This window comes from Nilaparvata lugens, chromosome 4 (assembly GCF_014356525.2).
Source record: "Nilaparvata lugens isolate BPH chromosome 4, ASM1435652v1, whole genome shotgun sequence".
NCBI lineage: Eukaryota > Metazoa > Arthropoda > Insecta > Hemiptera > Delphacidae > Nilaparvata > Nilaparvata lugens.
Genome location: NC_052507.1, coordinates 51,629,853 through 51,657,284, shown reverse-complemented (window position 1 = coordinate 51,657,284; position 27,432 = coordinate 51,629,853). Strand labels below are relative to the sequence as shown.

The 27,432-nt window shown below is 34.9% G+C and overlaps 1 protein-coding gene across 2 annotated transcripts in view; it reads right to left on the bottom strand.

The window, feature by feature from the left end:
* LOC111053472 (cytoplasmic polyadenylation element-binding protein 2) overlaps nucleotides 1-27,432 on the bottom strand; it is a 483,681-nt gene that overhangs the window by 358,710 nt on the left and 97,539 nt on the right. The window lies entirely within an intron of this gene.

Here is a 27,432-nt window from a genome sequence, read left to right as displayed (position 1 = left end):
ATTCACAAATCTATATATACATATATAAGAGCGAAATGGCACTCACTCACTGACTGACTCACTCACTCGCAGAACTAAAAATCTACCGGACCAAAAACGTTCAAATCTGGTAGGTATGTTCAGTTGGCCCTTTAGAGGCGCACTAAGAAATCTTTTGGCGATATTTCAACTTTAAGGGTGTTTTTTAAGGGTTTAAAGTTCTTTTAGCATGTATATTCTTCTTATTCCATTATCTTAAAATTATAATTGAAATGTCTACACAAAAAGAGAGTACCTCTTCGAAACAGTTGTTCTGGTAACTAAATTAAAAATTTTGTCAGGTTGGCATTAAGTTGAGTTGACTTTGTTAGGTTGGCACCAAGTTGAAGATTGAAATGCATTTATCCAGGACCTCCTAAATACCTATTTAGAAGGTACTGATTTATCGCGGAAAAATTGATTGGGTACTGCTACTTCAATCACAGCTATTCCTGGGGATATTATATTACTAGCCGTCAGGCTCGCTTCGACGCCATATCCGTTTAGCCAGACGTTTAGTCTAGACCCCGACTGGATCGTCATAACATATGATAAAAATATGACATAACATTTCAAATTTGGTAGGTATGTTCAGTTGGCCCTTCAGAGGAGCAATAAGAACGGATTTGGAAAAATTTCCAAAAATACGCCCAAAATCTACGTTTTTTAGCGTTTTCTCAGCTTTATCGAGAACAAATAAACAGAAAATGTTCAAATTTACTACAGAAGCTCAGCTGGGGTGCAATAATGTTGTGTTAGAAGGAATTTGAAATAACACCAAAGATACGCCCAAAATCTGCGTTTATCAGCTTTTCTCAGTACACAGGTTTAGCTGAGGTGGAAGAATTTTGTTCGCCAAAGATACGCCGATATAGTAACAGGTGTTTTTTGAGATCAAATTGACATAATACTTTCTAATTCGGTACAGAGGTTCCGCTGAGGTCTACATGCAGGCGAGCACGCTGATCTCATTTTTGGACAATCCAGTCGGGGGTCCAGAATTCGGTACAGAGGTTCTGCTGAGTTCTATATGCAGGCGAAGCGAGCCCGCTGATCTCATTATTGGACGATCCAGTCGGGGGTCCAGGGGGCGGAGCCCCCTGGCTAGACGGATATGGCGAGCGAAGCGAGCCTGACGGCTAGAATGTGATAAAGGTTTGTTTCAAATACAGATGTGAACAACAGTCTGTCTAGAAATCAGTAACATGGTAATGCACAATACAATCGGTAACAACTAAGCTGCTTACAAATAATAGGTTTAGCACGAAACCAATTCATGAAAATCTGTGAAAAAACCATGCGGAAATGCTGTATGTACTTAAAAGCGCGCACAAAATTGTGACGCATCTACCAGCATAGAAGGCTAATCCAGGTTAATCATATATAGTTGGGTGAGTACTCTTTAGGCAGGGCCTTCCAAGCTTTTATCCTTCTCACAACTTTTGGCAAATGGATGGTCAAACGAAAATTCTCTCTTCAAATACGACGGGTCGCCATCATTCTTCAGAATATGAACATGGTAGAGGATTCAGTAGAAGGGGGTTCAGATTCAGATTCAAGAAAAAAAAGATGGAAGCGGACAGGGAATAAGAATGGAAAGGAGAGTAAAAAAAGGTGAACGAATATGATGAGAGAGACGATAAAAATGAGAAGAGATGAAATGAAGAACTTTGTGGAAACATATAACGATGAACAGAGAGACTATTCAAATCTTCTATACTCTTCTGTTCTACATATCGACCAAAAGCACTTTAATACCAAATTCGAAGCCTTATTGGTCGTATTATTCATTCGGTATCACCTCTACCACGGTATAGGCAAATGTAAATGCCTGCAGCTGTAGAGGTAGGTACATGCCTACTGCGTTGATTAATCGATTAATTGATTATTGAAGCCGTAGCAGCGGCGGAAATTTAATGATCTAATCAAATTAGAACGCATCGAGTACTCACACGCGTTATTTCCATTGGGCACTACTAACAACAACAGCAGCAGCAGGCAGTCAGTACTCCAAGGGGTAGTTTGCAGGGGTAGGTGAGGTGCGGGTGAATAATGATGTACGAGTGGTCGCAAATAAGTGGCAAATAGTGCAGGTATAGTGACAGCAGAAATAGGTGGTTGGTTGTGAGTTAGCGGGCAATTCCACACAGCACACGCACCTAATGAATAATGTCTCTTTGGAGAATGAACACGTTCTAGCCAGCGGTGGCCATTACTGACAACTCTCTCTCTCTCTCTCACTCCCTCTCACACACTCTCTCTTTATAACCACTCCATACGCCCCTATACAGTAGATGCTTGTTCTGCTTGCCAACAAAGACCTGTAATTACTCTGTACAGTACCTTGCTGCTGTTCTGGAGAGTTTTGACCATCGATTCACCTGTCACAGCTTTGCACTTCATCATTCTCTCTCATTTCTTCGTCTGGAATCTCTCTCCTTCTCTAGCAACTCTTGAGTCTTTCAAGACAAGGTGTTCATGCGACTTTGGGTAATATTTGGATTCTCATAAAGGGCACTGAATTGAAACAAAATAAATAAGTGATCACATATAGAAAATTCTTCTAGTCATGCAAGAAGGCCTGATCTATCTCTAGATTCATGAGAGATGGGCGTGAGAGGAGTGAAGAGTATACAAGGAGATGGGAGAAAGGAATTTAGTTGAAACATAAGGTCAGATTGATTGATTGAGTACTTTATTTATGTAGATTACAATATAAACTGGCTTATTCACTTATATACAATAGCTTACAATACAGCAAAATTATAGATGAATTTACATAATATAAACTTAGAAAATAATTATTGAAAGTATATGATATGAAAAAGTAATTTGTAATATAATAACTATGGATAATTATATTGTTATGCATCTACATAAATTGGCGGAGCTTTGGACATATCAATGTCCATTCTTCGGAAAGAATATTAAAAATATCCTCCCCACTAACTCTCTAGCAAAAGAGGGAGAGGAATAAATAAGGATTATTATGAAGGAAGATAACAGAAAAGAAATGAAGGGAAGAAGAAGAAAAATAGATCATTTGAATGAGAGAGCCTGCTTTAGAGTGACAGCAGCATTGCAGAAAAACGTTGTGAAGTGGTATTGAAACAATAGTAATATTAATTGTTGAGAAAAATAGAAGACGAAGGAAATAATGAGGAGAGTTATTAAGAATAAGGGAGATAACAACTTATTTTCATATCTTATGATGGAGAAAAGCTTCTTCTTTCAGAGATTGAGCTCACCAAGTTTAGACAGAGAATCATCAACCAATTCGAAATAATGAAAATAGTCGCCGTATAAGTTGCTAGAAAGTTATACTAGAAAGCTGGCAATTGGAAATAGACCTCTCCAAAGTTAAAAAGAAACAGTTTGAGGAAAATCTAACTCACAATTTGATTTCAGAATGTCCCGAGCATCGAATATTAAATAAAATGAACTAGGAAATAAAGGACCATTCCAGTCGAGGGGATGATGATGAAGAAAACGAAGGTATTGTGATTGAATTTAGTGAAATTGTACCGATTAATAATACCAAAAGCTCCTAGGAAATTCATATGCGAGCAACTCATTCATCAAATCATGGATTTATAAGTGATTGGTTCATGTAATAATGAGTTCCTGTGGTGATATGAAATTCAATCGAAATTTCGATTGAATGAGATTAATCACTAATTAATTCACCATATCCGTAAATAATGATTCAATCCGTATTCGTACATGAATAGAAAATATAATTTCAATTATCCAAATCACCAATGCTATATGAATCACCAAGGCCCGGTTGCACAACAGCCGGTTGAATTTTAACCGTGATTAGTTTCACGAGAACCAATCAGAGAAGGCATTTTTGAAAAGACGGCTTCTCTGATTGGTTCTCGTGGAATTAATCACGGTTGAAATTTAACCGGCTGTTGTGCAACCGGCACTAAGATTACTAATAGCTCTGTTATTGATCACTCATCACTAATACTAATTAACTTTGTCATTTGACAAGAAGTTCAGATTGAAGGAAATCCAATAATTAATACTAATTACTTTGTCAATTGACAAGAAGTTCAGATTGAAGGAAATCCAATAATTAATACTAATTAACTTTGTCAATTGACAAGAAGTTCAGATTGAAGGAAATCCAATAATTAATACTAATTAACTTTGTCAATTGACAAGAAGTTCAGATTGAAGGAAATCCAATAATTAATACTAATTAACTTTGTCAATTGACAAGAAGTTCAGATTGAAGGAAATCCAATAATTAATACTAATTAACTTTGTCAATTGACAGAAGTTCAGATTGAAGGAAATCCAATAATTAATACTAATTAACTTTGTCAATTGACAAGAAGTTCAGATTGAAGGAAATCCAATAATTAATACTAATTAACTTTGTCAATTGACAAGAAGTTCAGATGAAGGAAATCCAATAATTAATACTAATTAACTTTGTCAATTGACAAGAAGTTCAGATTGAAGGAAATCCAATAATTAATACTAATTAACTTTGTCAATTGACAAGAAGTTCAGATTGAAGGAAATCCAACTAGATGAACACAGAAATGAAACTTTTGATGAAGTGAAACAAACATAAGAATCATCAAAATTTAGGAAAAAACAGTTCAGGTTCAGCTTTCATTATTATTTGTGTATTATCAAACTGATGAATGAAAAAAAATAATGTGGGAAGCGAATACTACACATTTTGCTATTCATAATATTTGCATTCTGCAATACAAAGCAAATTAAATTTCGATTATCCCATTCGAAATGATACATTGAGTGAAAATGGATCCCTCCAGGTTTAGTCAAATCACTGCATTAACTTCCAAATGCAACTGAGAGAATACTCGTAGTACATCATTTGCCTTATAATAACTGGAACTATCGACTCGTTTACCAGGTCCAGTTCTGTTTTTTCTTGAAAAAAGCTGGCATTCAAGAAGTGAGCAGTGGCAGTTTATCGTGTAATAAAAACCTTTGAGGTTGTGAATGTTTTATTGGGCATGCACGCACGGACACACCCACACTCGCAGACAGACGCGATTCACTGGAGAAATCGCTAACTTACATCTGTACTTGGGAATTCTATTAGTGTTGTAGAGAGATGGTGGGTATACAAGTACTACTACTGCCTTTGCAACCCCTCCTGACATTCAACCCCCAACCACCCCCCCGCCCAACCAATCTTTTCCGGTACTGCTCTTCCTGAAGCTGGTCTTGTTCCCATCGTTTTTATTTGTTTTGCCGGGCGTTTCCCTAACAGTTTTCTCCATTCAAGAAAGGGATTTGCTTCCCTGAAATATTCTGCAGCACAATTTCTCTCTACCTTCTCGGGTTACTTTTTCTTCTCTTTCGCTTTCGAACATTTTTGTTCTTTCATTTCGATACGTAAGCAAGCTGCAATTGTTTTCAGTGTGGGTGCCAACTCACCCCCCTTGCCATCATTGATCTCCCCTACATATATATCTGATACATGTGACCCGACAGAATGTCAGCCGTTCATCGTGCTTAGTTATTTGGAGAACGCTATTCCCGATACTGTACTGGAACTAAAACTGGCATTTTCAATTTTATTATAACTTATATAAATAGTTAAAATTTTCAACTTTTCCTGTATTGAAAATTACAATATTGTACTATATTGATTTTGAAATTGTGGAAATGGGCTTCAAAACACAATATGATTTTCAAAAAGTTCAGAAAGATGGGATTAGGGTTTAAAGAATCAAATGTTACTAAGATATTTTTCACTCACTGGGTAAATTCAATAAACATCAAATTATAGTTTATTGATAATTTTTGTCACGTTATTTTTTATAGTTAAATAACGATTAGCCTCCTGCTTGGCATCAATCGGTAGAGCATGAGAAATATTTCAATAATTATAAAATCTGATCGTGGTTTTACTAGGATATAGTCTCATAAAAAATCTTTATAGTAATGAGGAATAAAATGAATCGTACACCATAAAAAAATTTGATACATAATTATATTAACAAATATCTCAAAAAATAAGTCAAAAACAAAAATATCACAGGTTAATACTATTTTTTAGGTTCTATAGCACGAAATGTTACCATGTGCTTTCATTTCATGATCATATGCATCTATTTGCATGTAGCTTCGATATCAACTTGCTGATACTTGTCAACTTGGACGATTTTATTTCGTATATTAGTTTCTTAAATCAGCAAGATAAATTGACAAACTAATAATCCAAATATATATTAAATTCTATGGTTTCCAATAGATTTCTTTATAATAAATACTTCTTATCTCAGGGTGCGAGATTCGGCACCTGACGGAATAGATAGATCAATTATTCATCTAGTGAATCAGAGCTACATTATATTATCGCAAGTTATATTGCAGAAATTAATGATCATATGAATATTGTATTAACAGCCTAGAACTTAGTATTCTTTGATTGATGTATCCTTTGATATATGGATTGATTCGTTACTATCTAATAAAATACCTTTTATACTATCTTTACTTGCGCAAGTATTTTTACCAAATTCTTAATTTATAAAAAAAACCCTTTCGACGAGCTAGCTTTGTTTCTTATTTCATTTCGAAGCACTGAGGGCGCCCTATCACTATTTCGAATATTTTTCACTCACGTGCTGGAACTTTCTATGAGCTGCTGATGTCGATCCAAACTCCTGATGGTCCTGGATTATTTGTAGGAGTCGTCTCTTCCAAGGGGTTAAAAAATTATTTAAAATGACTTCTGCTTTACATTAGCATCACAAAGTCTTATGAAAAAATTTAATAATTCGATTTACTTTAAGTTATTAAAAGGTATAGTAAGATATTACGCTCTATAATTTTTGGTGACATCTCATGGTGGTCGTTGGCAGGCAAGTGTGGAAGTTCTCTTTCCTAATTTACAATTTTCATTTCCGATTTCCAAATTTACATGAAATTAAAATATTCCGTTCCTCCGCCATTCATGGCTCAAATAGACTGTATCAAACTATTAAATTATTACTTATGTTACATCTTTAATAATTTATTTGCCTTCTGGCCGTTTCCAAAACATAAACTGCACAAATATAATTTATAAATTCTTATCATTTGTAGAAATATATACAAATATATTTGAATCGGCTCACTATTGCCGCCTATCAATTGCCACCATTTGATTGGTGCATGCAAATTATTATAGTATTCATGCGCCTAGTAACCTCCTACTTCCTTAATACATTTAATTATTTTTGTTTGGGTTTTTTAATATGCTTTTTACATGCAAAGTAATTTTTTACAGATTATAGATTGATTCTTATATTACAACAATTAGCCACGTGTAACCTTTTGTTCCTCAAGTTGAATACTGTTTCGCTACAATAAGTTTCTGCCAAGTTGTTTGGTCAGATTCTACGTTATGCGACTTGGTCGATCATTAGGTCGCCGATCAGTAGATGTTTTACGCCTAACCTCAAATTTTCAATATTTTATATAATATTATACAGGTAGCAAAAATTATTTTCATTCCTATTCGGCTGTTGTACAATTTGGCCGTGATGCCTGATATTATCTGAACTTTAACATTATCATCTTTGGCGATATTAGCCTATTATTTCACTTAGACCTATAAATTTCTTCAAATAGGAATTTTTATTTATCCATCCAATTTTCAATACGTTACATTTTATAATTACTTCCAGATTAGATAACAATGGTCAGAATATTGTTGCACTCTATTAAGACTTATTTTAACCTGAAACTTTATTTTGTATTGGGTAAGGTCCATTACAGTTATCAAGTTAGTAAGTGATTCCTATTTCAACCTACTTGACCTGCCTCTAAGAGAGATAAATCTTCTGATACGAATGAAGCCTAGAAGAATAAAATACATTTCTTCACTGACAATTTGAACTAGTTAGTAGAAACCACGTGACCCTCGTTATCTTTGGCAATAAGGATAGCTTAAGACTACAAAAACCGTTACGAACGACACAAAATATATCAACTTACGTCTTATCACGTCGTTACAATTTCGTTTTTGATGATATTTGGAGGCCGATAATACCCACAGTACTCTAGTGCTCAAGAACCCACGATGAATATTGACAGAGATAATGACAGCAACTGATAAAAATAGAGAACAAATAGGTTCAGTCAGAAATAGCTGTCAACGAACTTCTCAACTAAGCATTCACTCTACACCAATAATGACAGCAATTTTCAAATTTGAATATGTAGATAGGCGTAGACATTCCATTTAGGACAGAATATCCAGGTAAAATGTCTTTCTGAATATTAGAACGGCACCTGTGATTATAGGGAAGGTCAAATATGCTTTTACCATAAATAATAAGAATTTCATCAAATAGTGCTGAGAAGAGCCCTTAGGATTGATTGTTACAAACATCTAGACAAGCTATACAGAACAAACAAAATACGTAGATGAAAATAGAATAAAACTACACCACAAAATCCCCAAATTAATCAAGAAAAAATCACTAATATTCAAACATATTATATGATAGCATGTACAACAAACAATAAATCAAATACAGAATCTATACAGTACAAACAAAACACATAGACAAGTAGAATGGAACTACACCGCAAAATCACCAAATTAATCGAGAGAAAATCACAAATACTCTAACATATCATAATTATGATAGCATGTACAACAAACAATAAATCCTTGAACGTGACAGAAAATGAATGGAAAGGACATTTGCTAGGATGTTATTTGCTCAAGGGATAGAATTGATGGATCATGCCTGGCTGTCCAATTGAACAGTTGTAACGATAAGGCACTAACATGCAATCCCAGCACGTAATTGAGTGTACTATAACTATGTACATAGATTATGTACTATCTGTACATACTATACACACTCTGAGTATGTACATAACTTATGTAATCTATGTTCTAATCGTGCCTTCCTATGTTTATGATGGTATTCACGACTTGGTGCGCATGTGTGTTCAATTGTATATTAGCAGAGCAGAGCAGAGCGTTCACAGTCAGTGATGAGTAAACAGCGTGCTTAGCGTTCTGAAATGTGGGTCACTGCGAATATAAGTCCAGTATAGCATTGAGGGTGGGAAACAACACACGTGAAATGCACGAAAATGCAGTATGGTGTGGATGGTTTCAGGTTCAATAGACAGTAAGGACAATAGCCAATATAGGTAGGCACATTAGCCTGCTGCAGTTTTTATAATGAGAGTGAGAGGCATTCATAGTACGCAATACTGAAAACGGAACACACATGTGTGGTTGCTCTGATATTATATAATTTTCGGATTTCTGGATAGTTTCGACAAAGGCTTTCAACAGAAAACGTTTTGATGACTTTGAACTTACAGTGAAAATAGGTTTGTGTTCAACACAACAAATTTTAATAATAATAACAAAATTATTCATCATTCTACTTTAATAATCATATAAATTTGTGAGTTTTTGAGAAACAAATGAAGCTAGAATTATCCTAGTTCTTGTTACTAGACACAGTATAAGCAAGGTTTGATAAAAAAACTGACTTTCTGAAGAACAGAAATAACTAAAAATGAAAAAGCTGAGATTAGAACCCTAGCAGAGATGATAAAATTGAAAAAAGGACGTTTCAAAAGTTAGTTAGAAGTCATGTAGGAGTGTAGAGAAAATGTTTAGTTACTGAACTTCAAAAGTACATCTTAACAGCATTTCCTTGAAATCGAAAGTTATTGAGTTACAGTTAAAAAAACTCTTCCATTTTTCATCTATTTTACATTGGATTTATTTAATTTCTGGAAAGCATTTTACCGCGTGAAATACTGGCAAGATTATTCTGTAAAGCCGTGCTCAGTCAATAATCATATCTGAAACTAGCTGAGTAGAACACGGTATAGTCTCTGTTAGCATGAATTATAAATAATAGAAATGTAAACACGAGTAAGAATTTTGCTCCAAGAATTGCCATACCGTTGTTTAACACTGGACACCATTCACGCACGCAAACAAAGCTGCTAATTGGAACGTTTAGCCCGAGAGAAATGAATAATTAAACTTCATTTGTGTAGTTTATTCTGAAACAAAGGGGGAAGGGGAGAGGTGTGAGAGGATGGAAAAGAGGAAATTAGAAATGAATGAAGAACAAATGGGAGTGGGGATGAAGAAGAATTCTGCATGCGAGAAATTCAAGAATGCGAAACTAGAGAGACTTCTGAACTCACATTGTACTGTTATTCACGTTAAACAAATAAAATTGCAAGCACGAATTTCCATTTTATTTATACAACATACAATAATAACATTTTTGTTCCATTTCATAAAGTTTCCATCACTTTCACTCAAACTTATATTTTCTGTAATTCATTTCTAACTCCAGCACACCAGCCTCTACTCCTTAATTTACAGTATGTTATTGTCACTCTTTAATTCTCAATGATCAGTCCACACAATTACTGGGCAATTATTCTTAACACTTCACTCAATCATAAAGTTTGTAAAGATTCATCTTACACTACTACCTACATATATTGAAGGTATTTTCAACTCCAGGATGAGCTTAAAACAATTTTTGCAACTATTCTACTAAACTAAACTCAACTAAATTATCTAGAATCCCGCCTTTTGAGACAATGAACGAAATGCAAAATTCTCCCTCTAAATATTCATCTTTTAACAGTTTTTGTCGAATATTTTTAACGATTTAACAGTTCACAATAATGAAACAAATTCAAGGAAGACATTTTCACTAATAATTCGATAATTTATTTCTCGATTATATTGAGATCAATATTGTTTAGTCAATTTTGGAGAAGCTTGTTTCAAAGGAGATGACAAATAAATGTTGAACTACAGCTATATATAAAATTGAGAACATGACATTGACTGGATAACTCACAGATATGGATCCGATAAAATCATTCATCATTATACAGTACTCATGTCTCACCTACAAAAGAGAAATTGATTAGAGACTTCCTATGAAACGACTATATATATATATATTAGGCTAGATTGTGTGGTAGAAAGGTTTACCAAAATTGTTTACCATCGTATAAAAATGACAATTCAGTGTTATTAGCCAACGTAACAGCATCCAACGCCAAACATTCTCTATATAAAGAAGAACCCGGTTTTTGGGTCACCATCGGGCTGGGCAACGTAGAGAATGATGAACTAGACTAAATAAAAAGTTGACCGACATTCATGCCAACGCAGCAAGAAAGATAGGTGAGAAGAGGGAGAAGAGAGAGATAAGTTGACAGGGTAGAAAGAGGGATAGTGGGTGAGAGAGGGTAGAAGAGAGGAAAAAGGAGAGAGCAAAAAGAAGAGAGAAAAATAAGAGAGGATAGAGAATAATGGGAAAAGATTAAAGGAGAAAGAAGAGAATGTAGAGCTGAAAAGGTAGAAGAGAGGTAATATAAGTCAGATTGGATGAGAAGGAGAGAGGATGTTAATTGGAAAAGGAATAGTACATGAATGGAGGACAGGAAGAGGCGAAGCGAGACTGAGTGAAATGGCGAGGTAAGAAAAAAATGAGATAAATTATAAGCAATAAAAAATATAAGAAAAAGAAGGGAAGAGATAAAAAGAGAAAGAAAAAATGAGTGGATGAATTAGCATAGATAGTTCTTCGTTCAAGCACATTACATTCTTCAAAAGTGAAGAAGCATGAAGACAAATAAACTATTGAAATCCTGCGTGGAAAGTAATAGAAAACAAGGGTAAAACGGAAAGGGTAGAAATGAGAGAGAAAAACGAGTAAGAGTAACTGAGAGAAAAGAGATGGAGTGAAATACTTCCCCCAGAACAAGCTGTCGTTCGATAGACAGACACTGTACAAGGATGGGAGATGGGAGAAGCCTTGTGGCCATGCATAGTAGATATTATTATAGTGAAGAGCTATTTCTGGATGCCTAGGTTTGCCGGCTGCAAGAGGGGTCAAAGATTGCCAAAATAGAAGCGTATGAAGGAAAGGTGAAGGGAATAAAAACAGAGAAAGAAGCGAGTAGAGATTGAAAAGTTGGATGAAGGAAATGAAAGGTGATGAGAAGGAGGAGAAGGTGGAGGAAGAAGAACAAGAAGAAGAAAAAGAAGGGGGGGGAACTGCCAAGTGTTCTAGTTGGCACAGATCCAGGCAGGAGCAAAATCTCGGTGTGCAAGTTGAAACTTGGAGTTGGCACCTGATGCAAGAGAGAGAAAGAGAAGAAAGGTGAAGCGAGTAAGGGGAGGGAGCTCCTAGGCAAAAATACCACCTTGCACATCCCCAACGCCAGACCACTCCCTCTATGAATATGTAAATCTTAATCCTAAACAAACAAGTCGTTTACAAAAATGCTACACCAGACAACCTGCAGAATATTTGAAACGTACACATTCATTATAACTGCATATTTCAAGATGGGCAAGACTAATTGATAAATCGGATGGTAGTAGTAGATTATTTGAAACGGTTCTCATTCATTTGTTTATCTCATACTGTGGTTGGTTACAGTAGTTAAATAAACAGTTTATCAGCAAGTATCATGGCCCAGGTATCAGAAGAGACCCTGAAATGTTGTCTGAATGAGTAGTAGTATAATACTTGATTAAGAATATTGGGTTAAAGTTAAAGGAAGGAGACGGGGCCGCGCTACCTGTACACTGGGCCATTGTTCCAAAAAAGGTTCATCCTCCAACTCTCGACTAGCATACTTCATTGTCCTCTGATTCCGCTTCATTACCCTTTTAGTGGCCGGAGTGGCCCCGTCTGCTTTCTTGAAGGCAGTTTTAGCTGGTAGCGACTCATCTATTACTTTCCACCTTACCTGTTACTTTATTATTGAATCTAGATCAGTGTTCAAGTACTTGTTATTCAATTATTCCTTATGGTTCATTTTGATGAAACTCAACTTGCTCACAAGCTGTATACAGACTAAATTGAGTTACATACAATTCGTGGTTACACACCACGTGCGCAATTCATCAGCTGATGATATGCATATTATATTTATTTATATGAATATATAATTATCAAATAATCCAATATTTATGTATAGTATTATAATTATAGCATATCTTATGGAAAGTCAAACCTTACTCAAACCTTAGTTTGACCAAATTTGTAATCTCTATACTTATAAAAGGCTAAGCCCCGACAGACTGAAATCACACCACAGCCCAAACTACTGAGCCAAAAAACTTGAAATTTTGCACAATTGTTTATGGTAGCCTGAAAACATCCACTAAGAAAGGATTTTCAGAAATTTGCCCCCCTGAGGGAGCTGGGGCCCCCCCAAAATTTTGTACTTTTTAACCGCTCATTGCACAGTAAAGTCATAAGGAGCTTTTTTGTTCAGCTACGAAAAAAAATTAGATCTATGCAGAAAAATTTCGATCAGGAGCACAGGGGGTTCCAGGAGAGGGCATTTTTCGAAAATTTTGATGTAAAATCACACTACAGCTCAAACTAATTGTCCTACAGACTTGAAACTTTGCACAAATATTCTTCAAACATGCTAGACGCGCACTAAGAACGGATTTTGAGATATTTTGCCTCTAAGGGTTTCAAAGGATGAAAAAGGATCCTATTAAGTAAGGTTATGAACATGGTAAGATGAGTGCCATATTATGGAAATGAGATAATTTATTTATTGACATGTGATTTTCTAACATATGTTGTAATCATTGGAAATAACAAAATAATATGATAGAAATTCAAAAAAGAACATCTGTTCTATCATTGCTTTCTACCTGATTCCACTCAACCTCAATAATATTGTTCTGATAATTGATAAATATGTTTAATAATATTATTATTATTGATATAATAAAAGTATTGTTTCAATAATTAATTATTATCATTAATATAATAATAGTATTGTTTTGGTTATCAATAAATATTTTTATTTTCACAAACTCAGTATAATTTATAATGGTGAATGTGAAACAGCTGCATCAAAGAAATTATCTCAAAAACATATGTTTAGGAAAACCATAGTTTTGAACTTCGTTTTCCTGATGCAATGTATAAGCCTACACGTGGCATGTATGATTAATTTTTCAGCTAGAACAGTTTTTTGAGACTGCTAAATAAACGTCTACAGTTTTATCATTGCTGTATCGGCAATATGAAAACGCATTCAGCTAATATGTCTATAAAAGAAGGTGTTGATATCTACATGATAATTATTCTCTACCATTTTTATTTAATTAAAATTTCAAAATTATTCAAGCCTTGATAGAATGATTGACTGTACAGTCAGTCGAAAATTTTAATATTGAAATGAGGGGTATTTTGGCAAGCTGAACAAAAAGTAAGGTCCTATGCACCTTTTTGATATTATTTCCTCGAATGAAAAATGAGTTTTGTGGGTTGTCAAAACTCCCCCTGAAAGAGAACTATTCATTTTATCCTATCTTTTAGTGAAATAACAAAATTAACAATGATTTCTGCATTGAATAATACCTATCTTGCCAACAAGAATCGAACTCTTTGTGAATTTAGATATGACCTACACTTTAGATTTATATAATTCTATTAATAAATTCATGGAAATTGAAGTACTATTTTCAGTTAGTTGATGAAATTGATTATCAATAGAGAAAATGATTATAATTTTATCAATACAGAATTAGTTGAATGAATTGTCGATGTACTGAGTTCTTGGTCAAAAATAATTCAATGTTGGTATTTATCCAATCATTTATTTTTTTCAGAAGTTATTTCATTTGAATTAGAAAATATTTATAAGCTCCTATCAATTTATCATTCGTAACAATGAAATTCTTCAAAACATGAATTTAATCAAATAAAAAATTGCCTATACTTCTGTATTCATATTCGCATGTTTTCCACTTGTGATGGATATCCAAAATATTGTAGAGCGAGCTGCACGGCGAATTGTAATCGAAGGCTCTGATTGGCTGAAAAGCTCAGCGTTCGGAGTGAGGTGAGGCGAGCAGTTAGAACAGAGGCAAGCGGCACGGCGAATGGTTCGGAGTGCGGTACGGCGAATGATTATAACAGCTGATTTTTAACATTATGAAACATATGCTCATGTTCGTTGAAAGGCAAGATGTTCGGAGGAACATACCAGTATACGATAATTCATCACAGGGTGATATGTTTATTACAGCTGGTAACTTTAGATGCTAAATCATATTATCACAATATGATTTTGAATCATGATCATCTTTCCGTTCTTCAGTAGCCGCTCGGCCGAAAATTTCGAAAACATAGGTCTGTAAAATCGATTAATAAATAATTATTATTAGCCCCCCCTATTAAAATTTCTGTTCAGAAACCATCCCCAATATTCACACAACATATTCCCAAAGTTTCATGCCGTTATGTCAAGTAGTTTTCAAGTCTACAGGGAACAAACAAACAAACACACAAACCGACATTCATTTTTTATAAATAGATTTCCATTCGGCTCAAACAAAAGCCTCTAAATGAAAGTAGAATGATAAGGATTCAGTTCTGTTGTTTTAACATTCTTTCAAATCACTTTCAAAAAGTTCATGTAGTACCTACTATTGTGTTTGAGACACTTCTGGCGCTATCATAGTTTCTCCACTATTCTGTTCCACAGTCCTATCTCTTACAGTCGTTAACTATATCTATAATAATTATATAAAGTAAAGAGCTGGCTTATGCACGTACGGGATAGGAAAATTATGTTTGACGCATCATCACGTCTGAACTACTGGACTAATTAACTTGAAATTTTGCTTATAGATTCTTAATTAACAAAGGATGGTTATAGGCCTATTCTCAATTCTTCAAAATTTCATTACGTCAAGTTTTAAAATAGATCCTTGCGAAGCACGGGTTCTTGCTAGTTTGACCATATAGTAAACAATTTGTACTTTGATATGTGTGTGTGTGTGTGTGTGTGTGTGTGTGTTTGTGTACTGTAATGTCTATATAATGTATTTAGTCTCATCATGTACACTGAATATAATAGGACATAAGGATAAGTATAAAAGGACGTAATCTTTATAAAAAAATTAAAACTAATAAGTTCTTAGTTTGACTAAATTTTTACTTATACTCGATAGTATAATAATATCGAGTGACCTGGCTGGCTCAGGTCTGGTGTCAGAGTTTTCAGGTCGCAACTGATCAATTTCAGGGCCTCTGACATGACCTAACGACTGCTTTTTATAGGCAGCCGGGACCGACGGCTTATCGTGTCCATCCGAAACACGGGAGTGGCCCGAGATAAATATCTTGCCCGGGCCGGGATTTGAACCCGGGCCTCTGAATCATAAAGCCAGCATCTGATCCACTCGACTACGGCCACTCCGATAGTAATGTGTGTGTTTATCCAATCAGTAGTGTACCACTGGTTTACAGCTGAAAATGCCTTTAAGTAATCAGACTGGGCCACCAATTTATTCCTCAGAGTGGAATCCCGAAAATGTCGAAACTCATTTACAATAGGCGACCACTGAAGGGTCACTAGAACTTCTACCTGTTCATCCATTGCTTTCGGCGAACCCGTATGGTTTCTTTTACCCAGAATATTTTATAAGAACAGTAAAAAAATAATATTTGAATATTTCGCAAAGCACGACCGAATACTTTTATTTATGACAGAATTGGAAAAAAATCCAAGACACTAATAGTGATGCCAAGAGCAGAAAACCTTTTCAATATTTCACGTGTGTGGTTATTCAAAATAAGTTAGTTATTGATGAGGTCAATAAGTTATTGGATAGTTTGATGAGAGTATGAATAGATTTTTTCACGGAGGCACGGTATGGAGATCAAAACAATGCTTGTATTATGCACGATTTGGTGTTTGTGATGGAATACTTACATGTTCAATCTGAATCTAAAATAAATTTAGAATCGAAATCTATAGTCAGTCACCTTCACAAATGAAATTTACTTCAACAAATTATCAAACACAACTAACCAAATGCATGAGTCTACAACTTCTACTTTACTCCACATTTGCAATGTCTCACCACAACTAGTTCCTTAATTCTATTGTTTCTTTCCGCAGCTTTATTCGCCTCCTCCTTGGAGCTATATTTATTGCTTGCGCCGCTCCGCACTGTGCCCTGTGCCCTGATTACGCCTGCATTCACAGCGACAATAAATTCAATTACAGCTCTTCTTCCTATTCATACATTTGAGTCGCTATGTCTGCTCTGCACTCAGACAGTTTTGTTTCTTCACTGGATATACGAGGCTCTCACCGCTTGGTACGTTCATTATTCTTCTCCAACTCCAACCACAAAAGAGATATTGTGCATTGCAAAGTGCTCGCAAACCTTACAGCTAGATTTACCAAGAATGCTATTCTGGCAGAGGAAACCGAACATTAATAATATTTTTACAATTTCAACTACTGCTACATCGCGAGGATTTTATTTAGTATGCAAATTTGTATGGGATATTGGATTTTGCAGTGTAGAGGAAACATATTGGGGAGTTTTGAAATAGGAGTGTGTCGAACCATAAACGAATAATGAAGGTAACTTTTCTCTATGATCAAACGTAGTGGAACAAATATTGATCATCAATAATCTTCTCTGAGTTAGATCTGATATGCACACAATATATTTTACGTATTAATCAGTTCATAAGTGTGTAATATATCATAGGTTCATAGGCTTCAAAACTCAGAAATAGACTGCAATGATTATATTGATGACACAGACACCCAATAATCAAGTTTTCAATAATGTCCTCATGTTACTTGCTGAATAACAGGCTGAATTCGAAAATTAACAAGGTAAGATCATATAGGATTGAAAGGAGTTTAATTCGAAGGGATTTGAAATTTCAACTCTTGATGGGAGTTGTTTTGAACACCACGAGATCCAATATAAGCTGGAATAACCAATGAAATTGAAGTCGACAATCTTGTTCACTGAGTTTATTCTCCAAGTGAATTGAAAAGATAAGAACCTGAGCGATTGAAATACATATTCCAAGCAGGGAGTAAGCACAGACAATACAAGGGATTGATGATTAAAGTTTAATACTGAAAGTGATTGTAACAATGGTCCCTAGTACTCTATTGTGACCAACACTATCATCTGTATTGACAATCTCTTCAGTACACTTATTCTCCATGAGAATTATGGTGAACCTAATCCTAAACAGGAAATTAATCTAGAAGGGACATCAGTTAGTATTAACACAATTTCGTATATTGTCTTGAAACAAATAGCATTCAAACGTGTTGACAAATTTGTCCCTCCCACACTTTTGTCTTTAATATTGTGTAAGCTGAGTAATAGTGAATACGATAGAAATCAGGAAATTAGCTGAGACAATACTTACAAGGGATGCTGAAATCAGCTGGACTGACAATAGGCCTTAACTATTAAAGGTCTCTCACCCGATCTGGGGGATTACCGGAAATTGTCATCCACCTCCCCCCACTCATTATCATGTCACCCCTCTAACCATATTCCTTTATCATTCTCTCTCTCTCACTCTTTCTCTCTCTTCCTGCTTAAAGTTTGCGGCTTGCTTCGTAATCGACTTCCTAATATTCGCTGTCCACACCACAGTCCGGCAGGCACAGTTGATGGATTTAATTTAGTTGCTTACTCTCTCACCCACTCTCTCTTTCTCTCTTCCTTATTCTTCACCTCTCTCCCACTCTTGAAATGAATTTCCCTTATTTTTTCACTCTAGTGCGACTCAAATCATAGAAAAATTGTCAGGATTACTTGAATGGGAAAAATATTGATGTAATTAACTAGAATTCACTCCGCTCATTGAATGAAAAAATTTTGACAGATCCAAGTGAATATCAATATAGTCATATGTTTCATATGACGACACTGCATTATAGATGCATTAAATATTGAAAAAAGCAGAAAATCTTCATGCATTTTTGAAAGAATTGAATTACGATTAGAACTGAAATAATTGTTTGTGAAAAAACAATTATAAGACTGCAATTAGAATGAGGGTTTTGTGATAGATCAACTATAATAGAAAATATTCGAAAATGAAATTGGGCAAGAAAATTCAGGAAATTATAGAGTTGAGTTTTGTTTAGGTTGATTTCCCAGTGAATTTTCATACGCAAATTCAGGTGAGTACTGTGAAAACGATTGTTATCAGTTTCGGCCCAGTACGCTAAGCATGCTTATCACGAGTGCTCACTTGAAAGTTATGTCGCATTCACAGCACATGACAGTTGCTGCTATCTTATCAGCTCAACATTTTTTGGAGCTCTGCGCTAATCTAAAACGCTATAACTCACAATAATTTAGGTACTAAACTATGAAAGTGCGCGCTTCTATGATAATGTGCTGAAAGTTCTGTTTTAAGGTCGGTTGTTGGATTCAGGTCTTATCTGAGTCTCACTGAGTCTTATCTGCTAAAATATATTTAAAAAATGCATTTATATTTGATTCCTCTAAAAATAATGTATATTCAAACTTTTTACAAAAACCGAACATTGTGACTGCATTGAAAATTGTCACTTATTCATCATAAAAGTGTCGTTCTCAACAATAAACAAACCACAATACTCATGCAACCTGATTAGTGCAATAACATTGGATAGTATCGGATCGAAATTGCATAGCAAACCATAATAGATCAGGAATGTTTTTCGTTAAGGCTTTGATAGATTCAAGGTATTATTTCAGAGTTATATAGCTATTGCTACTGTGGATGCATTCATTTTTAATTTATTTGTATAGTGCTACTTAGTAGTTATTTCATATAATTGCTAGTATGATTCATTTTTTTAAAGCACGACAGAAACCGGTTGTGTCTTCCGGAAATAAATGGTACTATTAATCATTTAAAATTATTTATAATTAATTAATTTGAATAAAAATTATTTATCCCATGGTTTATATGCAGTCAGTATAAGCGGGATTCTAGCTAGCTTATCATTGACATACCATATTAATTATGATTCCTCTACTGACATTTGGAAGTCATGCCTGATTTCTCAGCCTGCATTATAAAAGGTATGGAATAAATCAGAAAAAGTTAGCCTCATATACGAATACTGAAATATTCCGGTTTCCGTTCTTGAAAGAAACGTGATGTAATGTCTGTCATTTAAATAAGATAAAATCGATTTTAAATTGAATTTGTTGAGAGCTCATATACTTGAAGCGAGAGAAGTGGTCATGTGGATGCAGTTGCGTGCGTAAAGCTAGTAAGGGTGAAAGACGGATGGGTAGGGAGAGGTTGGAAGGAGAAGGAAGTGAGGGAGAAAGGAAAGAGGGCAAACGACCTTTGCAGGACATAAATTTTTCCCTTTTCGTCCTGCGAAATGCGAACGATGGTTAGTGGTAGCCAGTTTCAGGTTCAGAGGTCGCGCCATGTCTTTTCTCCACAGAAGGAAGCTGGAAAATGGAAAATCGCTTTTCTCTAAGCTTTCGTGACCAACCCTTTTCCCCGATTTCTCCACACACATAAATTCTGATAACCAATGCCTCGTCTCTATTCATCCATTCGCTTTATGTACTTTTTTCCTCCATTCCTCTTCTATTCTATCGACCAGCCATCGAACATAGATAGCAAATATGCTGGCACGTTGCGACTCCCCAACGGTCTTATCTAAATTTCCCTACCAGCTTAACTCTATCCACTCACATTGATGGATAGTTCATCCCTTTTCCACTGTCAAAAGGCTTACGCCAAGGACTCTTCTTCTATATTTGTAGGTTTCGGAATGATGATGAGAAATAATGTTTTAAAATAATACAGTTGACAATTTGGAAGTGCATTATTCATGGCAAAGTTGAGAGAATAGTCATAAATTGCTTATTCTATGCTAAGATTGAGTGCTAGAAAAGACTCTCAAGTCTTAGCTTCGCCTAGTAAAAGATTTCTTGATTTAATCTAGTTCATAACATTATATCAGTTCATTGACGAATATGATTCATCTTGATAATATAGAACATGATAAAATGTACTAGAAAAGCAAATAATAAGTTTTGGTTGTTACACCATCAAAATCAATCATTTCACAACCAAAACTACAGTAGAATTATCGTGAATTGATGAGTTATACAATTATTTTCAATTGAATTAATGGAGAATTAGTAGTGAATGCTTATATTTAGAAAAAACACAACTGGCAAGAAATGAAAGAAATTGTTTTATCATTACAAACTCTGATTTATAGGAAACTTAAAAAGAAATATATGTTGAGGCCCTTGGTGAATATTATAAATGAATAATTATGTATAATTGAATATGCAACAAATTAATAATTTTTCTGAAAAATGGAAAATATCATTGCATATTCCCACTATAAAGTGAAAAATACGCTAGCATGACTATAGGTTGAAAAAAAAACATTTTACGTTATGGACAATGCCTTCGAACAAGCATCAAATTTAATTAAAAAAAGGAAACTATCTTAACGTATTCACAAAATGTGTATTTCTACAAGAAAGTAGTGTTTCTATGAAATCATAAAAGTGTGTTCTATAAGCTAGGCCTTTACGTCGAGAGAATCCAAGGTTAAATAAAAACATTCGCTGATAAGAACTTTCCTTTACAGGTAGGCACTTATCAGACTTGGTTCGAAATAATTTACAACCAATATTTCATGTTATGTGTATGAGAATGATCAGAACTTTCTGCTGTGTTGAAAGTACGATTATTCGAGTTACATAGTTCCCGGATAAAATTAGAATATTACGGGAATGATGATGTGATGTGAGACCCAAATTTTCGTGCGTTCAAAACGTCTCATCATAAATAAATATTATACATATTTTTTATAACTACATTTTTTAATTATTCAAATAAATGAATAGGAAATGTGGGTGTTCACATGGTTAGATATGAACAATGTGTCACATGGATAGTGGGTGGGTCTTCCCATTATTGGGTAGATTGAACCTAAAATTGTTCTGTCACTTTATCTATAATTGATTTCATAGAGCGCGACTTTTGCATGTGATTTCTGTGAAGTAGCAGATGTTTGTTTATTATCAGTAAAGGGGTGGATCTCCACTATTGATAACATATTCTGTTTTCTCTCACACAAACAGAATCGTGCTTGGTGCTCACTGAAATATTCATCTCGCTAATCAACAACTGCTTCGATAATCATAGTTATCTGTTCTAAATTTGGTTTACCAACAGATTGTGATTTCCAAAAGTGGGTGGAATGTGTAGAGCAAATATTAAAATGAAGAATACTGTTTCATGGATGAGTTCTATCAACAAAGATTTATCATTATGATCATCATCTATCATTCATCATTAATCATCCTTCATCATTAATCATTGCTTAAAAGGATTTGAACACCCATTTTTATCATTCATCCTTACTTTTAATAAGGATGTGAAAAACCATACGAGTACTGGTTCTTTTTCTTTATTTGCCGTCTCCAATCCAGTGTTAGAGAACAAATCAGAATCACATCAACTTCAATTATATTAGTTCAAATATTCTAGGATTTTATAGGATTCATTGGCTGAATTCAAGTTTATCAATTTCTATGGTAGAACATTGCTCCAAAGTAGTAGTTTACCGGAAAACCATTCATTAAATGCCTCTAATAATGGGATAATATATGAAATAAATTATATATTTTCCTTCTTTGAACCATTTGTTTCAGCTTGTAGAATAAGTCTTGATAGTGATGGGGATCACATTTTTTCGCGACACCCTTATATACGGTATCACAGTATATCATGCCAAACTACACCCACTTTTTTGCTCAGCGGTTTGGAAAACAAATCACTCCATGTACGATACAACGCGGCCACATTTAATCAATCGGATGAGGAAAAATCCTTGGTGATTGCCATCCTGGTGGTGAATGTGTGTGTGTGTGTGTGTGTATATATCTGTCAGTGGTGGGGTAATTTACCTGTTTCCTGTCTGCCTCTTTCTCCGTGGTGTGGTGTGGCCTCTCTCTGCTGCTACTGCTCGTTGCTCGTTGATCGGTGCTCGTCAATTGAAAGCAGTTTCGGAAGTTGTAATCGCTTCTGGAATAATTATTATCATTGTTGGCTGTTGGATTACTTGTCCGCCATAGATGCTGTTCATGTTGATATTGTTGTTGGTTCAGTTCTGATTTGGCATCCATGTATACTATCTCAATTGATTCCAAACTCTAAATATTTTTTTTTTAGAAATGATCACTAACATATACATAAATAAATCAATAGTGTTAAGGATGGTGCGAAAAATATGACCGCATCGTATGTTTAAGGAAAAAATCTTTCTACTGTAATATTATTGAGGTAGTAAAAGTATCTGTTACTGATAGGGAAAGGGACAGATTAGCAGTTATTAGAGTGAGTGCAGTAGAGTTCACAGTACAGAGTACAGTAGTAGATAGTAGCTTTCTATTGTTACATTTTGAAGTTGAATAATAGATCCTGTAACATGATTTTAAACAGATCTTCAAGCTTGAAAAATCTAGTGTGGCGCACTCACACAACTTTCCTTGCCGTTAAGAAAATTGATCACCTGACGTTAGTGTTCACGCGCTTCTCAAGTCTACTTATAAACAAAGATCTGAGCCAGCTGGTGACAGGACAATAACGCTGGACACATACGAGGTCTGCTATCTCTACATAGTAAATCATTTAATAGAATCAACAGTTGCCAACAGTTTGCAATTGAATAATCACATTTTCTCGAATTTCGTGCTTATTTTCAATTTTAGGTGAAAATGTTACTGAACATTAATTGTGGAGATTTTCATGCTCAATCTTTTCCACTCATTTTTTTTCTTTTCCACACTCAAAAATTTTTTTGTTTAAATTGTATCTGAAGCCTGATAATTGGGAATCTAAAATCAAACTTTGCATAGATGGGGCGAAGCTCCTAAAATTTTTACAGATTGTTCGTGTCGGATCCTTAAGGTGCGTACAGATATACGCGCAGCGAACATGAGCAATTCACTTTTAATCAGCTGACTATATCTGTATTTTTACAGAAACTGTAAGATACAGATATAAAAAGCTTGGCATCAGTTGATTAAAAGTGAATTGCTCATGTTCGCGGCGCGTAAATCTGTACGCACCTTTATATTCTGAGGACCTTAAGTCATTCCGTTAATTGGGAGATCTGTGTATCGTGTACACAGACGCGCGCGTGCACACACACACACACACACACAACAATACCCAAAAACCACTTTTTGGACTCAGGGGACCTTGAAACGTAAAGAAATGTAGAAACTGGGGTATCTTAATTTTTAAGAAACTGGAAACCACGAGTTTTATTCTTTGTGAGGGGAAAATTTAGAACTATTGTAGTGAGATTCAAAAACTACGTATCGGTGTCACCTTTTCGGAATGAATCTTTACAGTTTTTCAATTTTTGTATCTTAAGATCTTAAGGCGATATTCAAGATGATCATACTGAAAATGTTTTAATTTAAAATTGTTTTGTATTATCTGTTCGAGTAAATTGCAAAAATAGTCTTACAGTAGTAGAAATAAGCCCGGTTGCACCAAAGCCGGTTACATTTTAACCGTGATTAATTTCACAGGAACCAATCAGAGAACGCTCTTTCACAGTTTTTCAATTTTGTTAATTTTTTTTCTTAGGGCGATATTAAGGATGATCATACTGAAAATGTTTTAATTGAAAATTGTTTTGTATTATATGTTTGAGTAAATTGCAAAAATAGTCTTATAGTGGTAGAAATAGGCCCGGTTGCACAAAAGCCGGTTGGAATTTAAATCTGATTAATTTGATCAGAACCAATCAGGGAACGCTCTATTGGAAAGACGGCTTCTTTTATTGGTTCTCGTTGAATTAATTACGATTAAAATTTAACTGGCTTTCTTGCAAACGGCACATAGAGTGTAAAGTGTAAAAAAATGAAAATTTGAGTAATGCGACTCAACCAACAACTCTGTGATCGACTGTTGGCTACTGTATAGGCTTAAGTTATGATAGAATCAGATTTGGGCTCAAGCCCATTGAGCCTTTTCAAGAGTATGACCACTTTCTAGATAATGAAATGGATAGATCAATGCATCCAACATTATTGTTAGAACGAGTTTTGAACATTAATTGCTATAAACTTAAAAAAAAACTTGAAATTATTTCTCAATTTCAACTGAAACCAAAAACTGTATACTCACTTTTCAGTTTGAAAAATATGCGTTTTGATTAATTAGATTATAACCCACAATATAATATTTTATACTGGTCTCATTGTTTATAGACTCAAAGACTCTATAATGAAATGCACTTTAAATTGTCAGGAATAACACCATTGCTTCCCATTCAACCCATGCCGACAGGGTCAAGTGAATATCACGACAGCAGTGTTTGTCCGAAAAAAGCGACCGCAAAAATAGAATAATAGTATAAATGTTGCAAAATATGGAGAGCAAAACTAATATTCGATCTTAATTCAAATGCAATTGATTTTATCAATGTTATTTGGTCGATTTCGTGGAATGCCTTTACCCAAAATAATTCACAAACTCTGTTAGGGTTTTATTTATGACATCACCAATGGAGAACACCAACCCAAATTCGGTTCTATTAATTCGGAAGGGGGCAGAATGAAGCGGAAGGGGGGGAAGGGTTGCTATCGCAGTTTTTCCAAGCGTTATCTGTTTCAGTTGCAGCATAACTGTTTTGCTGTTTGCACAATTTCAAGGCTCAAAAATTCAATATCCAAGTTTGGCTTGGCCTAGTACCGACGCCCACCGACAGTTAGCGCTAGTGCTGGTTTTGTGGCTTGTTCATGCATTTATTCAGGGCGGACTTGTATGACAACCTGGCACCCTAGTAGCTCCCATAATGCAACAGTAGTGTAGCAGTTGGTGCAATTCCACAACATATCACTCCTAGTTTTTGTCATCATTGGCATGAATTTGTCACTCCTTCCTCTAAATTTCCTCACATCTTCAATCCTTCATTTTTATTATCTGCAATCTATTCTATTCCTTTTATTAGTGGTACTGTATGTAAATTATTCTTAATACAACAAGAATACAGTACTGATAGTGACTAGTTCCAAGCTAAATACAACAAGAATAGAGTACTGATAGTGACTAGTTCCAAGCTGAACGTGATTAAATTCAAAATCATTAAAAATTCATGGTGATTCGGGATCCACTAATAATTGTATGTCCATCCATCCCTCATATAAACATGAATCATGTAATCTAAACTCATTATTATTATCATGATTCTCAATCATCTTGAACTTGGCTAGTAATTTCTCATTGACACATTAGTTATAAAGCCAAACAACAAAACTTCATCAAATTTTGGTAGTGTTACTGGAACGATAACCTCAAATAATATCATCTTCCAAGATAGTCCAGTTATCTGTTTTGATCCGCAAATCTATGTAGATACAACATAATACTGTATCACATTCTAATAATCCAAATTGCATTCATCTTTCTTCAAAAGTTCTTCAGTTCATACTTTAACAATTCATTGTCAATTCTATTAGTATATATATTTATTTTACTTAACACTTGAAATTAAAATGACAGTTTCTTGTAAACCAGTATATATAGTAAACTGAATAAATGGAAAATCCAATCCAATCCAACACTTGAAATTAAAATGACAATTTCTTGTAAACCAGTATATATAGTAAACTGAATAAATGGGAAATCCAATCCAATCCAACACTTGAAATTAAAATGACAATTTCTTGTAAACCAGTATATATTGTAAACTGAATAAATGGGAAATCCAATCCAATCATCATCATCCCTCACATAATCTGCAAGGACTGCTGCAGGTATCATCCTACGTCAAAAACGTAAAGTAATTCTCCTATCCTCGCAGGTTCTCTCTTTTCCGATTTCACTCACATCCCGTCTCTCTCTCACATCCTGTTTATTAAGCATGCAAATGTCGGGCAGTCGCTTTTAATGTGTCTGCCGTCGGTCTGTCGACCGTACACCGTTAGTTGAACACGATGCATCCGTAATCGATTGCATTCCCTGTTCCGCTCAACCCTTGCAAATCAAAACGTTTGTTTCAACAATTGCTTCCATTCTCTACCACTTCTAAAAGCACCCCTCTACCAACCGCCCCTTTCAACTCCAATTCACTCAACCCCCCTCCCCAACCACAGCATCTGCATTTATTACATCGGTTGTCGAATAAGTAGATTCTGAGGACAGAACTTGCCCGGTTTTACGTTCACAATTTCCATAGTTCCAAATCGGCCTTGCACATTTCAAATTTATGCAAATCGATACAGTCTGTTCGATTAGCGGTAGTTGTCAGTGAATGGTGGCGCGATTTGATGTCTTGTTATTGTAGAATGCAATTTCGACTCAATTTTTTGCATTCTGGTTTATTTGAACATTGCATTGAACATAAAACAATCCTCTAGAGCCTCTTCCAATTTATTGAAATTGACTGTTAAGAAGGAAAATAGAAATGGTGGCCCGCAAATAATATTATTATCAGAGATAAAATAAATAAATTTTTCCTGGATCAGCAAAAACATTGAAACTGAATATTCAAACGATGGAGTAAAGACACTCCATGACATACATTGGT